The sequence below is a fragment of the Hydra vulgaris genome, chromosome 13 (assembly GCF_038396675.1).
Source record: "Hydra vulgaris chromosome 13, alternate assembly HydraT2T_AEP".
Taxonomy (NCBI): Eukaryota; Metazoa; Cnidaria; class Hydrozoa; order Anthoathecata; family Hydridae; genus Hydra; species Hydra vulgaris.
In genome coordinates, this window is record NC_088932.1 from 54,332,501 (window position 1) to 54,347,691 (window position 15,191).

The 15,191-nt window shown below is 25.6% G+C and overlaps 1 long non-coding RNA gene across 1 annotated transcript in view; it reads right to left on the minus strand.

The window, feature by feature from the left end:
* Window positions 1-8,948, minus strand: part of LOC136090178 (uncharacterized) — a 20,708-nt gene extending 11,760 nt beyond the window's left edge. The window contains exon 1 of the long non-coding RNA XR_010643227.1: window positions 8,830-8,948. This is a non-coding gene — a long non-coding RNA (uncharacterized LOC136090178). The remainder of the gene's footprint in view (window positions 1-8,829) is intronic.
* Window positions 8,949-15,191: the final 6,243 nt, after the last annotated feature.

A 15,191-nucleotide genomic window follows, 5' to 3' on the forward strand; every position in this document is an offset into this window, starting at 1 on the left:
CAACTAGCCCCGGTCTCCCCTACTGGGTTACATGTTACCAGTAGCAGAATAAGCTCACAATACACATTTTTATACACATTTTTCAGGATAGTGCTTTCAATACACAATGATTTCAAATATTTTCAAATTAATAACTTCAATTAATTTCAGTTTGAAAAAATTAAATTTAATACCAGTGATTTCAATACAAAGTGCTTTCAATACACAGTGCTTTCAATACACAGTGCTTTCAATACACAGTGATTTCAATACACAGTGATTTCAACACACAGTGACTTCAATACACAACGATAGTGATTTCAATACACATTTTTAGTATAGTGCTTACAATACACATTTTTCACAACAATTAAATTTAAACAAAATCTTAAACATAAATTCAGCTATGTACTTACAAACATATACAAAATGAAAAACTATATTTGCAAAGAACTAATACTTTATCTAATAAAATATTTTTTTTGTTTAAAAATTGTTCTCAATTTAAAAGTTTTTATATTTAAAAATTGTTTTATAATTCTCAGTGGTTTTAATTATTTTTTTGTTGTTGTTGTAATTAATCAAATAAGTCAATATTATAAAAATCAATACTAGACATTTTTTCTCCCTTTTTATTTATTTCTTATTTTTATCTCTTATTTTTATTTATTTCTTATTTTTATTTATTTCTTATTTTTCTTTCTTATTTTTATCTCTTATTTTTATTTATTTCTTATTTTTATTTATTTCTTATTTTTATTTATTTCTTATTTTTATTTATTTCTTATTTTCATTTATTTTGTTATTTTTTATTTATTTCTTATTTTTATTTATTTTGTTATTTTTATTTATTTCTTATTTTTATTTATTTCTTATTTTTATTTATTTTGTTATTTTTATTTATTTCTTATTTTTATTTATTTTGTTATTTTTATTTATTTCTTATTTTTATTTATTTTGTTATTTTTATTTATTTCTTATTTTTATTTATTTTGTTATTTTTATTTATTTCTTAATTTTATTTATTTTGTTATTTTTATTTATTTCTTATTTTTATTTATTTCTTATTTTTATTTATTTCTTATTTTTATTTATTTCTTATTTTTATTTATTTATTTGTTTTCTTTCTTATTTTTATTTCTTATTTTTATTTATTTCTTATTTTTATTTATTTCTTATTTTTATTTAATTCTTACTTTTATTTATTTCTTATTTTTATTTATTTCTTATTTTTATTTATTTCTTACTTTTATTTATTTCTTATTTTTATTTAATTCTTACTTTTGTTTATTTCTTATTTTTATTTATTTCTTATTTTTATTTATTTCTTACTTTTATTTATTTCTTATTTTTATTTATTTCGTAATTTTTATTTCTCTCATAACTTGATTCATATTAAGAAACTTTTTTTTGTTTTTTTAAATTTAACTTAAAATATAAAATGAATTTATACTTTATCTCAAAATTAATATTATAAAAACCTTCTTTTTTTTTAAATTTTTAATTTATTTGAATATATATATTTTTTCAAAAATATTATATATAATATAATTTTTTTTTCAAAAATATATATTTTGAATATATATTTTTTTTCAAAAATATTATATATTTGAATATATTATATTTTTGAAAATCTCTATAATTTATAGTATAAAATATCTAATAAATTTATTACATACAAAATTTATATTGAAAAATAAAGGAATGTAGTTCTATTATTAGTATGAAGAAGTTCGAATTAATTGATTTCTATTTTAAGTTAGATAAAGACTCATCGCTCACAAAATAAACTTTTTGAAGGAAAAATATTTTGCCTATTGGATTACCGTTTATAGTCCGTACTTGTTAAATTTATTTATCTAAATAAAAAGATATTATTATAGAGCTATATAGTTAATCCATAAGTTAATATTCGATAACTATAATTAAATAAAATTTACAAAGAAAAAAAAATATATATATAATAACTTAGGTCAAAAAAATGTTTTATATATATTAATCAAAAAACTTTTAAATTAATAGTGGTAATAAATATTATTGATATTATGGCAGTTACACTTGTGGAAATTAAAAAAATGATAAAAGACTTGTTTACAAACTACAAAGTAGAGACGGAAGCTGCGCTAAAACAACAAGAAAGCAGCTTTATAAGTATCGTTAGTGCAAACACCAAAGTCTTAAACGAAAGGTTAGACAAAGTAGAAAAAAATATTTTAGAGAACGCTAAAAAAGTATCAACACTGGCAACAGAAGTTGAAGAAATAAAGGTTAGTCTAAATTTTCATGAGGACCTTATTGAAAAAAAAAATAAAAAATGCGTTAGATATTTTCATAAAAAATAAATCTAACCATGATGAAATACAAAATAACAACACTGACCTCAAAAAAATTAACAGTAAGCTAAGAGAAATTGAAGATAGAACAAGGAGGAACAATCTAAGAATTGACGGAGTTAAAGAAGATGATAATGAAACCTGGCTGGAAAGCGAACAAAAAGTAAAAGAAATATTTAATGAGTACTTGGGTGTAGAAAATGTAAAAATTGAAAGAGCACATAGAGCTGGTAAAAAAGGTGTAAAAGAGAACAGAACAATTGTTCTGAAATTATTGGACTTTAAAGATAAGGAGGAAATTTTAAGAAATGCCTCAAAGTTAAAAGTAAAAAATATATATATTAACGAAGATTACTGCATGGAGACGAATAAAATAAGAAAGGAACTGCGTGAAAAAATGAAAATTGAAAGAAAATCGGGAAAATTTGCTTACATATTACACGACAAGCTTATTGTACGCAAGTGGAAGACAAATAAAAAGTAATTTTTTACTTATTTTATTTACGGTTTATTTAATTTTTATTTATTTTTTGAATATTTTTATTGATAATATATCAATAACGAAACCCTTTAAAATGAATCCGAAAACGATTGAATACGAAAGTCTTTTTGAAAAGATTTCAGATAAGGTTTTTAAAATAAATGATCAAAACAATTTTGATAAATATGACCTTGACAAAAACTTTATTGATAACTTTTCATTTATGAGTATGGAAACACCTTACATGTTTCCAGATGAAATAAATAAGTATTTAAAAGATGTTAAACCTTATGAAAGCCTTTCTCTTGTTCATCTTAATATTAGAAGTGCTAAAGCAAATTTTGAAAATTTTAAAATATTCTTAGAGGAAAGCAATTTTATTTTTAATATTATTTGTTTAAGCAAAACATGGTTAACTGATGACGAATTTAACGAAAGCACGCTTTTTCCATTAAATAACTATAAAGGAGTGCATTTGCAGAGGAAATCGAAAAAAAGAGGCGGGGGTGTTGTAATTTACATAAAAAATAGTTTGCGGTATAAATTACGAAACGACCTATGCATATCTGATTACGACAGGGAATTTGTTTCTATTGAAATCATTAACAATGACTCTAAAAATACCTTTATATCATGCTGTTATAAACCGCCACAAACATCAACAGAAATATTCTCAAATCATCTTCAAAATATTATTTTGAAAAGCTTACAAGAAAAAAAAAATTTATTTATCCTAGGAGATTTTAATCTTAATGCTCTAAATTATGAAAATAATAAAGAAACACAAAGTTTTTACAATAATTTATTTCGATTTGGTGTAATTCCTCTTATAAATAAACCAACCCGAATTACAAAAAACTTGGCAACACTAATAAATAATATACTAACAAATTCTTTATTTGAAATCTCCTTAAAGAAAGGAGTAATTAAAACATCTATATCGGATTACTTTCCGATATTTATTTCAATAAATACCTCAAATAAAATTAAAATAAATAAAAAAAAATCAATCACAAGGAGCCATTTTTCTTTGGATAGCCAGGTTAACTTTAAAAGTGAGTTAGCCAATATTGACTGTTCAAATTTAGAATCCTCAAATGATACCAATTTAATGTATGATACGTTTATAGATATTTTTTTATTTCTTTATGATAAACACTTCCCCAAAGTAGTAAAAACAATTAAATTTAAAGACATAAATTTACTCAATAAAGGTCTTAAAAAATCATCTAGGCGGAAACAACGATTATATATAAAGTACCTTTAAAAAAATGCGATAAAACAAAATCGGAATACAAGAGTTATGCAAGTCTCTTTGAGAAAATTAAAAAACCCGCTAAAGCTAATTATTATAATAAACTACTTGAAAAGTGTCAAACAGATTCTAGGAAAACATGGCAATTATTAAATGAAATTATTGGTAGACCAAAAATTAAAAAACCGTGCTTTCCTAAAACTATAAAAATCAACCACAAAACAATTGATAATGAAAACGTCATTACAAATGAGTTTAACAACTTCTTTGTTAATATAGGATCTAAACTTGCATCCCAAGTTCCTAGTGTGAATAAATCTTTTGATAAATATTTAGATCGTAATAAAAATGAATGAAAAAATGCTTTTAAAAGCCTAAAAAGAAACAATGCAACCGGAATCGACGATATCAATAGCAACATTATAATTAACTGCTAAAACGAGCTTAAAGTTCCTTTATTTAAAATATTTAAACACTCCTTAAAGGAAGGTATCTTTCCTGAAAAACTGAAAACTGCGAAAGTAAAACCTATTTTTAAATCAGGAGATACAAGTGAAATAGGCAATTACAGACCAATATCAATACTTTCTACATTCTCTAAGAAACTTGAGAGATTTATGCACAATAGAGTATATACTTTTTTTAAAGAAAATAATTTATTTACTCCAAGCAATTCGGCTTTCAAAAAAATACATCAACTGAACACCCAATCCTTCACCTAGTTGATGAAGTAAAAAACTCTTTTACAAACGGAGAAGTTACATTAGGTGTATTCATAGATCTCTCTAAGGCTTTTGATACAGTCGACCACAAAATATTATTATCAAAGCTTAACATATATGGCATAAGGGGTAGAACGAACAAATAGATAGAAAGCTACTTGGATAAACGTGTGCAATCTATATACTATGGAGATAATAAACTCTCTAATCCTTCTATATTAAAGTGTGGTGTTCCTCAGGGTTCAATACTTGGGCCTTTGCTTTTTTTAATATATGTTAACGATCTCTATCGGGCATCAAAAAGAATTTCAACTATAATGTTTGCTGATGATAGCAATTTTTTTATCTCCGGAAAAATTATAAACGAACTGTGCGTAGAAATGAATCAAGAATTAGAAAAAATTTCTGGACGGTTTAGGGCAAATAAACTTTCTATTAATTCAAGTAAAACAAAAATTTCTTTATTTCATCCTTCTTATAAAAAAAAAGAAGTCGAATCTTCTCTTCCAAAATTGTTTATTGAAAATAGAGAAATAAGTAGGGATAATGTTACTAAATTTTTAGGTGTTTTTATTGACGAAAATCTAAATTGGAATAAACATATCGCCTATTTAGGTAGTGAAATATCTATAAGTATCGGAATAATATACCGATCACGCCATTTATTAAAAAAGCCGCTACTCAAACAAATCTACTATAGCTTTGTTCAAAGTTATTTAAATTACGGTAATACAGCATGGGGTAGTACCTATAAAAGCAAACTAGAACCTCTCTATCGTAAACAGAAGCATCCTATACGAGTAACTAATTTTAAAAATAAAAAAGAACACACAAAGCCTCTTTTTGAACAGATGTCTTTACTAACATTGTTTGAACTAAATATATATAATGTTCTAAGTTTTATGTATAATAGTAAAATGCAAAAAACTCCTTCAATTTTCTATAGTCTTTATAAACAAAAGCCAGAGTATAAATACCTGTTGCGCACAAATAGTACCCTTTTAGAGCCTTCATGCAAAACTAAGCTTGAGCAATTTAAAATTACTTATCGTGCACCTCATATCTGGAATAAGTTTTTATTACTTAATCAAAATATTATTAACCTTGAAAACTTATATGGCTTTAAAAAAACTATTAAAAAGAGTATTTTAAAGTATAAAAATTTACTTACTGATTTTTTCTAAATTTGTTCACTGCTAGCTTCTTATATAAACTCTTCTTTTTTTATTTACTTTAATATTTCAAACATTGCGTTAGCAATAAATGTGGTAATATTAAGAAAAAAGTAACGACACATGTTTGTATAATTGTTACCTTACACTTTAATACAATTATAATGTAACAATTTAACGTAAAAATATTGTAAATATTTTTATTTACAATATTTTTATATCTATACGTATATTTATATATGACAATGCAAAGCGGTTCTTGATGATAAGACCTTTTGGTCTTCTGCAAGTTTCCCGCGTTCTTCTTACAGTTCGTATTACAGAAGTTTGTTTATTATTTATGTTTGTGATTTTTTTTATATTTATATGTATATTCAATCTTAACGAATCTTTATTATGTAATCACGAAAATGTATACTATGGAACAAAAATAAATTAAAAATAAAAAATAAATAAATAAAATAAAAATAAATAAATAATTATAGCTATAGAATAAGTTGAAAAATTGACTTTAAACTTTGTTTTTTTAACCATTTTGAAAATATTTTATATTCATGCATGCCTAAAAGAACATCCAATGAACGTCCGAGAACGTACTATTTTTGACGTTCAAAGACGTACCATTTTGGACTTGGAAGAATGGACCTAAACGGTACGTACTATGGACGTCCAATTGGGAAGGCAAAGCTATTGCCTAGAGCTCTTAAAAACCTTGCAAGGGCATTTTATAATAATCATGATTGATAGTTCACTATGATAGGTTATCAAAATAAGTGTAATTGTAGTATTAAAATAAATGCTATCTATTTATTTAATCCACATTTGGTCTACAAAAAACGTCTTTGAACTTTCAAAAAGTTTTTTTTTTCAAGTTCATTAAACATATCCTTGGTCAACTTTTTTATTTGCATTAATGTAATTGCCATATTTAGTAATTTTGTTGCTTTATTTTTTTAAGTAATTTTTTTTTTCGCCTTTTACAACGCTGCAAAAACATGTCCGTTCATCAAAAAAGCAACAAAACATGAATTTAAGCTGATAGAGCTTTCACAAAAAAAAATGTTTTTTTCTGCTATTAAGGAAATGGTGGAAAAGACTGTAATGATGTTTGCCCAATATTGACAATATAAACAAAAGTGAAGTTGAAAATCTCCATTTCTTTGGAGATATTTGTTTTTAAAATAAGAACAACACTCTCATTCATTTTATAATGGCATTAACAGTAACAAAGCGTTTTAAAAAAGTTTTTATGAAGTCATTAATTTCGCCCAAAGAGGCTACTCTTTTAAGCCAAATGATCGTGATTTTGGAGTAATTAAAAGAAAACTCAGCAAAGTAAAAAGGTACTACACAATTCATGAAGTAATCAAATGAATTGTTAATGTTCAAAAAATGTTGAAAAGTTTAATATGGTAAAAATGAAAAGTGATGACTTCGATTTCAGTTCTTGGTAACCTAAATATTATTTAAGAAGTACCTTAAAGGTCGATTTTGTTGGAAAAAATGAACTTAAAGAAAAAAAGACTCTTACAACAACATGAGATAACTGTTGAAAATGAACGCCATGTTGAAAATGAACGACATGTTAAAAATGAACGCCATAAACATTTCATCAGCAGTACGAACATCAATGGACTAAAACACCATGTTTTTTGCCCGAAAATTTTGAAAAAGTCTATCAAACTCGTTGAAAAGAATGTTTACAACAAGGGGCCTATTAATGATAATAAATGGAGTCTAAACCTAAGTAAAATGTATAAAAATAAAGCATTTAGGTATTTCAAAAGTGTTGTACTGCAGAAAAATAGAGATAAAAAATGAGAAACTGATCCACTTAAACAAAAGTTTTTTTACAAAATTAAAAAATAATAAAAAATTAAATAAGTTTAAAGCTGACCGGCATTAAAGTTAACTATCCTCTGTCGATGCATAAAAGAAACTTAAAGTTGCTAACTGATAAGGAAAGAAAACAGACGGACAAAGAAATCGAGAAAGAGAAAAAGAGGCAGAAGATAGTCAAAGTAGATATAAAAAAGGTAAAAGAAGATTTTTATAACAGCAGCACGGGACATTTCCAAAGAAGTTCATACTGCTAAAAATCTCTAATAAGTTTAACGATTTGCTTATGAAAAGTTTAAGAGATTTAAGAGATTTAACAGTTCGGATGCAAGTGATAATTTGATAAAAATTGATCAAGTGAAACACTAAAATTAATATAGTGTGACTTTTTTACGAATTAAATTTTTAAATTAACAATTGTTGTTTATTTTGATAAAATAGAATACAATTAAAAATAGTATATTTTACATTGCTATAGTTTACAAAAAAGTAAAAGTTTACTAAAATGAAGGTTTTACAACTAAAGCCAAAAATTTATTGAAATTTATCTACTTGTTGCAAATATTTCTCGAACTGAATCGTAGTTAACCAAAGAGCTCAAGAAATTTTCTTAAATGTTGGAATAAAATATCTTCTCAAAAATTGGAATAAAAAAAAATTTCTCGAGTCGTTGCGCACGATTTTTTACACATTTGAACGCCAATCTCTAATGTTTACGATTTAAATAATCAGGTTTAAATATCTTAATTGCTGATGAAACAAATTGATTTTATTCCCATAGTGATCTAAAAACTTTGTTTAAAACGTTCAAAATTGAGCTTTTAAAACTAACTGAATTGTAAAATATAAATTAACTGTCTATATTTAACTAAAACTAAGATCATAAAAGAGATAAAATCCTTCTAAAACATTTTAAAAACTTGTTATTGGTAATCACATTGTGAAAAGAGTTTAATGGAATTCTTGGATTTAATTCTTAATAAAAACATAACTTGGAAAAATCACATCAACGTGATTAATAATAAAAATTGTAAAAATATTGGTTTACCTTTATTAAAACTTTTGTTGGAACAATTGTGCTTAAAATACATATAATTCTCATTTACACATTCTATCCTAATTGTTCAAACATTTTTTGGTGCAGCACCAATATAACTAAGGTAAAAAAAAAACTATCCAACAAAAAAAACATGCCATTAAATTATTATCAAACGCTCACATTGAAAGTGACTTTCGAGTAACAACTATGTTCAACCAAAAACTATATATGATTCTACAAAGTTCTCAATCACTATTAGATGACCCAGTGTATGGAATAAATTGATTAGTAAAGTATGGAATAAGTTAGTCAGTAAAGTATGGAATAAGTTGATCAGTAAAGTTTGGAATAATCAGTAACAATATTTAAATAATTACAACTATCTCCTAATGAACTCAATTAAATGGTTCTGAAGCCGGCTGGTAATAAAATTTCCTGAACTCTGCGGGGGCTCTCAGAGAAGCTGATTCTATCAACAGCTGTGAAATATCAGAGTATTTTTACTGATAAATGATAAATGCGTTTCTTATGTAACCTCCTGGATCCAGGCAGGAATGGAACCTTTTATTCCTTCTTGTTGGTTCCAAGTCTAGCCTCATTCTACTCCATGGTTTTTCTTTTCTTGTGCAGTTTCTTTATCTAACTGTTATTATTTTTTTCTCTTTTTTTAAAGAACAATTCTCTTGAGAACAAATGCCTATTTATTATTGCAAGAAATCAATATAAAAAAAGTGCAGTTCGATGCTGAGCTCGATTATTTTTAATTCACGCAATGCTAAAGTCAATAAATCTTAACTAAATTCTCCAACTGTTTGTGGTCCAGACAACATTACTGCCATAATCTTAAAAAAGTGTTCTGCAGAACTCTCATCAATTCTCTCAAAACTATTTAATAAGTTTTAATTTTGTTGCTTGACTAAGACTTGTTTTTCTGTCTGCTGGAAAATGGCATCTGTGTTTCTAATTTTCGAAAACTCTAAAGAACATTCTGACCCCTCCAACTGTCATCCGATCTGTCTTCTATCTGTTATTAGCAAGGTCTTTGAGTCTTTGATTAACGAATTTCTAACACCCCATTATGAATCAAGTAACTTTCTGTCAGATAATCAATATTATTTTTGTCCCCCGCTCTACGGCTAACTTTCTAACTGCTGTGACTGAAAGGTTTTATCGTGCATTAGATGGAGTCGGTAAGCTAGTGCTGTTGATCCTGACATATCTAGAACTTTTAATATAGTTTGGCATGCTGGTCTTCTACATAAGCTTGCTTCTTATGGGGTATTTGGGAAAATTACTAATATTACACTACATTACAAGTGATTTCTTTCCAACCGCTTTATTAAAGTCATCATCGAAGTCCAACATTCTTTTTTCTAGTTACTTCTGGGGTACCTCAAGGTTCTATTCTTGGCTCTGTTTTTTTTTCTTACCTAAGTTAATGATCTTCCTGACATTCTTACATCTGAAGTAGCTCTATTTGCTGACGACGAAACTGTCAGTTGAATTGTCAGAAAATCCTGACGACTGTCTTAACAAAAATCCAACCTCCTGTTTTAACAAAAAAAAATTATTTTTTTGATCGCTTAGAACAGACAACTGATCTTGAGTCTGATTTCACTTCTGTATCTAAATGGGGCTTGCAGTCGCTTGTAAATTTTAACTCCAAAAAAACTTAGTTATTTACTACAAACAACTATTGCAATACTGTCAACATTCCTACATTAATAAATGGTAACCTTCTTACTGAGTCAGACAGACTTCTCATGGAAACCATATACACAATCGATTGCTAAATTAGCATTTGTTAAGGTTACTTTTATTTATCGTGCTCCCCATTTTCTTACTCCTAATTTCATTCTCTACCTCTGCAAATCTTTTATTCGCCTCTGTATGTGATACAGCTGCCATGTTTGGGCTTGTACTTCTAATGATGCTCTTTCTTTTCTAGACAAGGTCTAAAAATGTATTGTAAACGTAGTTGAGCCCACTTTATCTGCAAAGCATAACTTTCTCTTTCTCCCATCGTAATAAGGTTGCGTCTCTTTCTCTTTTCTACAAATACTATCACAGTCACTGCAAAAGAGCTATTCTCTTTAGTTCCATTGACCAAAACTAATTCTTGATTGATTCGTCATTTAGCTAAGTCTCATTATTTTACTGTACCTGTCTCTGCATGCTCTTTTATGCGTCATGTTTTTTTCCCGCTCTTCAAATCCTTTGGAACTTTCCAATCTTCATTTTTTCCTGACTTATACAGCCCACAACGTTGTGGCATAAAAGAGCATGCAGAGACAGGTACAGCAAAACAAAAAATGTAATCATAAATTGTAGTTTTCTTTAGAAAAAGTAATTTCCCTAACATTTAGGTAAATAATGCCTAATTTTCAGACGACTTGATGCGTAATTTTCACAAGACTTTTAACAAAACTACAATTTATGAATACATTTTACACGGACATACGTGAAAATCTAAACACAATTAATTTTAGATTTTTACACCAACGTATTGTTAGTGTCTTACGTTTTATCTGTCAGAAAACCCGATCAGGTTGGTTTCATAGTTATCTGATCATTTTCAAAATATCAGTAAAAGCGAAATTAATAATATATATATATATATATTTTTACGTTAGTTTATTGAAATATATTGATCGAATTTTCTTGATTGATTCTATATTGATCGTAATTTCTTCAATAGATTGATCGCAATAATCACTGTCATTGTTGTCAATAGGATAATTGTACTTTTCAGAATCATTATCAGTACTCCAAGAATAAAAATTATCATAATTTTCAAAAACAATATTAGGATTTGATTTTAATCATTTTAATTATTTTCAACAAGCGTATTGTTAGAAATAACATTTTTATTTCTATGATTTGTATTAAGCAAATGAACAACTTAATTCAAAAATTTTAAATGCTTGTAACAAATTATATGATCCTTTATAAGATTTAATCGAGCGAAGTTAAAATGATCAACATCAAATTTAAAATGATCAACGAGTTTAAAATGAACGACAACTTTATTTATCATATTTTCATTTTTAAATTTTAACAAGATTTTTTTGAACAAATACTATCACCTCTTTTTTGACAAACAATCTATTTCAAAGATTATTTAATACCATTTTGTCATTTATTATTATCTAATTTTACCATTTTTAGTATTTATAATAAAAAATCTTTAAATGATTTATATCAAGTGTAACAAAAAATAAAAATTGTTAAACTTTTCTATCCAGTAATCAGGGCCGACGACACGGATTTTGAATTGGGTGGACACAATCATCAATTTTTAAAAAGTCTTCTGTATCTAAAATTTTCTTTTAAAAAAAAAAAGGTCCTTTGAAAAAAAAGTGGGGGCACATTTGTGCCCCACTCCCCCTCGGGCCGGTTGGTGTTGTCGTCTCTGAGAATAATTAAATAATTATCCGAAAAGTATTAAGATGACATAAAAAACCAACAATGAATATTTTCGGTTTTTATTATTCAAGCTCAAACAAAAGTAACTGCATTTTAATTTTAAGGTAAATAATTGTTGTTATAATTGCTTTTATATCGTTTAAAAACGTGGATTTTAACTATAACAGATTAATACTATTATAAAAAAGTTAAATAAACAGTAAATGAATATAAAAAACTGAAAAAAGGTTTTTTTAAAAATAAAAATACATTTCTTATTTGAAAAGATTTTCAAATAAGAAATGTATATACAAATGTTGAAAAAAGTGACAATATTTAACTTTGTAACAAAGTTTTTAAAATTTTTTTTAATTGATTATTTTTGTAAACTTATTTTGCAAAAATAATACGTCAAATCAACATATTAACAATATTTTTTGGATTTAAAATTATTTTTTAGTTGTAAAAAGTAGTTTTATATTTTGTTTTCTAACATCCTTAAGCGTAATTATGTGTTTTAGAAAAAATAAATAAAAAATTGGCCAAAAATGCATGCAATTTGAAAGCGTCAATTTTAAAAAGTCTGTGTAAGCGAAAGATTAATTAAGTTATTTTTAAAATTTTTATTACATTATCTTTTAAACCAGCTCTCAAATAACACGTACTTAAAAACAAGTTTAGGATATAATACTTTCTAACATTTTCATATCATAGAAGTTGGTTAGACTATTTAGTCGTATAAAAAAAATTTAATTGATTAACCCCAATTAATTGAGTTTATTTTAACGAAAATGAAACCATATTTAAAATTAAATTAGATTAATTTCCACAAAAATTATTACTTTACGCAAAATTAGCCACAATAACAACTGCTTACGTAAAACGTTACAATGAAAAAGCTATAAAATTGTAATACTTGTTAAAATTTTTAACTTCAATACTCTACTTATAGTTTAAGTTGTGAAAATCGTTTTGAAAATAATTTCATTAAACATTTATCTAAAAAAGCAGAGTTTTTAAAGTTGTTGAGTTTTAAAAGGATGTTGAAATTGAATCAAACAAAACAAACATGTTGAGAAGTGATTTGAAAATAACTAACTCATCAACTGATGGTCATTTTCTAGAAAGTAATACATTTATTGTTGGTCGATTTCATGTTGAAAGGAAAACAAATGATTTTAAATCCAATTGTTTATCAACTACACAGGAACGTTCTTTTCAGAGGAAAAGCGATTACATAAAAAACGATTTGTCAATGGCATCAAAAGTTAAGCAAGTAAAATCTATAAAAATGGTTTCTAAATGTTCAAGACATTTTGCAGATATATTTAAAACAAAAAATAGTAATTATAAAGAGCTTTTATAATATTATCCTTTATCTATACAAATTACATAATACAACAAATTGTATAATACAACTGTTTATCTAACACCTTTAATACCTAATGGTTGTTGCATTATATACAAAAAATATGTATTTTATATAATTTATTACACTGGTATAATTTTATTTAAGTTTATTTTTATTTAACGTGTTAAGGATTGTTTAGAATAAATCTTTTTTCTGAATATTTGGAACTATTTAGAATTTTTTTTTTTTAAATCTACATAAAGTTTATTAAATTATTTTAAGTTCAAATTTAACCACATTTTATTGTACTGTTTATTTTTAACTATATCTTTTCATTAAACATCTTTCCACCCACATATACAAATGATGTAACGTGGGATTTTCATTGTTTTAATTAAAACTATTAAATTTCAATATAATTTAAAAAATTTTACTTAAGAGCATTTTAAGTTTGCATTTACTTTTGCAACTAAGAAACTACAAGCTCAAACAAGTCAGTAATATATCATTAATTGGTCTTTATAACATTTTATCCAATTTGTACTATTTAAATAACTTGAGATATTGTCGAAACTTTATTTTAAAACTTTTTATAAATTGGATGCTGTTCACATATTCAAAAATATTATATTTAAAACTATGTAACAAATGATTGCAAATGACTTTTAACTACCTTAGATTTTGATTCAATTTTTAGTTATCAAAGTTTTGTCTTTTTTTTGTTTTGTTTCAAAATCATATAGGTCCTATAGGACTTTTTGGCTAAGGTATTCGAATATAAAAGAAGAGTTTGAAGTATCAACAACTCGTTGTAGTTATAGGAATTTTTGAATTATTCGCGTCCTTTTATTTGGAATTAGCATGATTTTATCGACGTACTATGTCCAAACAATTTTATATGTTATAATTTTTTTTTGCTTTAGGTTTTTATAATTTTTAAAGAAAATTTTCTCTTTTTTATACAGTTTTCAGAACTTTTTTATTACCATTAATTGTTAATCTAAGAACACCATTTTTGAGTCTTTAAAGTGCTTTTTAAAAATGTTTTTTGATATTAAACAAAAATTTTAAAAATTTTTGTCACTTAAGTTTTTTTATCTTCTTATCATAATATAGAGACCAGATCATTTAATGGAAAAATGTCGTGGTTAGCAAAACATCATACAGACGCTTTAATATTTTAAAATCGCCTTAACTATACCCTTTATGTCTGTCTCAAACTCTGCTTCATTCACCATATCTCAGAGTATCACATAAGTAATAAATCTGCCTAAATAGTATAAACCAAACAGACTAACACTGACCCTTTATCTACCGCCAACACATCATTGGCCAACAACATATTCTCTTAATTTATTGAAAGTTTTACAAGTCTCTTGTAATATTAATTTAAATCCTCTTGCCACCGTCTTTAGATCTTACTGTAGCCTAATGATCACAATGTAATTGCTGATCGTACTCACTATCTTCACACGTTTCATTTTTCTTAAAGATGACCTAGTTCAAATGAAGACACAAGCGCACATATCGAATATTATACTGAAATATGGCTTACCTCCACCACGCGTATTATCGTAGTAAGTTATATTCAAGAGTTTACCTAGTACCTATTAAC